The sequence below is a fragment of the Colobus angolensis genome, unplaced genomic scaffold (genome assembly GCF_000951035.1).
Source record: "Colobus angolensis palliatus isolate OR3802 unplaced genomic scaffold, Cang.pa_1.0 Scaffold147, whole genome shotgun sequence".
In the NCBI taxonomy this organism is placed as follows: Eukaryota; Metazoa; Chordata; class Mammalia; order Primates; family Cercopithecidae; genus Colobus; species Colobus angolensis.
The window spans coordinates 1,062,043-1,064,397 of record NW_012114566.1 but is presented as its reverse complement, the minus strand read 5'-3'; positions in this window follow the sequence as shown (position 1 = coordinate 1,064,397).

The window sequence follows — 2,355 nt, the reverse complement described above, 5'->3', positions numbered from 1 at the left end:
CTAAAAATGCTAAAATTAGCCAAGCGTGGTGGTGGGCATCTATACTCCCAGCTACTTGGGAGGCTGAGGCAGGATAATCGCTTGAACCCGGGAGGCAGAGGTTGCAGTGAGCTGAGATCACACCACTGCACTCCAGCCTGGGTGACAGAGCAAGACTCCATCTCAAAAAAATAAAATTAAATAAATAAATAAATAAAATTATGAGTTGTGGTTGAGAGATGCCAATAAATTATCTCTACCTGTTCTCTGCCCTGGAAGACTTCTGTGCTGGAGGACCAAAGACAATGGGGAGGGCGAGACTGCTCTTTGGCACCTTGCTCTGGGGATGGGATTTGTGGTTTCCATGTGAGCCATTGCACAGTTGAATGAACAAGCCTGAGAAATTCCAAGAAAAGTGGGTTTCTTGGTATGTTCCTGAGACGCAGGCATTTTGAGTCATCCATACCATATGGCTACAAGTCAGGACCGAGATGACAATGGCCCTCTCAAAAGACATTGCAATTAGACTGAGTGAGATTGGTCCTCCTGGTAGCAGTTGTAAGCTTCAGTTTGTGTTGTACTTCTGCTCTCCCCAAGTTTATATAGTCAGGTCTATTTAAAAGTCACATCATGGTGCATCTCAGTTGTGCTGGGAGGGTTACCAAGAGCGCTGTTTGTCTCCCTAAGCTAATGGGATTTTAGCAGCAGTCCCTACCAGAGAACAGATGTGACCAGCAGAGTAGCCATCCCCTGAGGGAAGCAGCCACACAGGTCCATGGGAGATGTTGGGCCATGTTTGAATTTGTGCAGAGGCTCACTGTACTTGGGCTAGCGGCAGCCTGGCTATTTTTTGGTGGGAGGAACCCTTATCTCCAATCTTGTCTAGTGATGGCCCCTGATGCCCTTTTATTTCACATCAAGAAAGTAGTCAATAAACTTCCTCTGTGTCTCTACCTTGTCCTCTCTCTCTAAGGACACAAAAAGGGCTCTAAGTTCAGATTTTCAGTTCCCCAAGAGGTATCCTTTAGCTCAGCTCATCCATTCCAACCCCAACCATCCCTAATCCACCCCTTCTCTTTCAAAGTGAATGTCAATCAAACACCCCTATAAAGGAATGTACTTGAAAATGTGACCTTTTGAATAACTTCATTTATTTATTTATTTATTTGCAGACAGGATCTCAATTTGTCATCCAGACTGGAGTTCAGTGGCATGATCATGGCTCACTTCAACCTCTGCCTCCCAGGCTTAAGTGATTCTCCTGCCTCAGCCTCCCAAGTAGCTGGGACCACAGGTGTGTGCTACTACGCCTGGCTAATTTTCTTCTTCGTTGTCCTTTTTTTTTTTTTTTTAGACATGGGGTCTCACTATGTCACCTAGGATGCTCTCAAACTCCCAGGCTCAAGCGATCCACCCGCCTCAGCCTTCCAAAGTGCTGGGATTACACACATGAGCCACTGCACCTGGCCCTGGACAACATTTTAAATGGCAAAATAAAGTTGTAGAGTCCTGACTCCTCATCCTGAAAGAACTTGAGATTTCTTTACTAATTCTTCCTTCTCTTATTATTCTAAGTTAGTGTTCTTTTTCTTGGTTCTCAAAGTATGAGAATACTTTGCATTCAATACTTTGTCACAAAGTACCTGGACTACTGTGTGATACCTCTAGATTTCAAGTCAAACCATTAACATTGTGTCATGAGACACAGCATCCAGAACAAAAACCGCTCAAATGAAACATTGAAGTTATCTTCTAGGCAGCAGCTTTCCATCATATCCGAAATTTGAGGTTTAATCAAACTAAAACTATTGTTAAAAATTATTTGAGCTTTCCTACCCATGTCAGCCAATATGCTTGCTTTTTCCTCCAGGTACTCATGTGTACCTCCCTATGTGCTTTTCAACAGGGTGAGGTCTGGAGAATCAAGCAGGGAATCAAGTATAATATAAGACATTTTGGTTGAGGATCAGAAAGCTTGGACTTTAGACCCCATGCTGGTGGCTTTTTAATGTTTGATTTTGAGCACATCAGTTAAACCTCCTATTTTTAATTTATCTTTATGTAAAAGTAGTATTATTACAATGGCATAAGAAAAAAGATATAAGGCAAAAGAGCATCCAAATTGTTAAGTGCTTGCTAATGAAAGATGCTGACTCTCTTCCCATGGTGTTTTACTGCTTGCTACAATCCATGGGACCACTTCTTTTCTCTTTCTCTCTCTCTCTCTCTCTCTTTCTTGCTTTCTTTCTCTTTCTTTCTTTCTTTCTCTCTCTTCCTTCCTTCCTTCCTTTTTCTTTCTTTCTTTCTTCTTTCTTTCTTTTCTTTTCTTTTCTTCCTTCCTTCCTTCCTTCCTTCCTTCCTTCCTTCCTTCCTTCC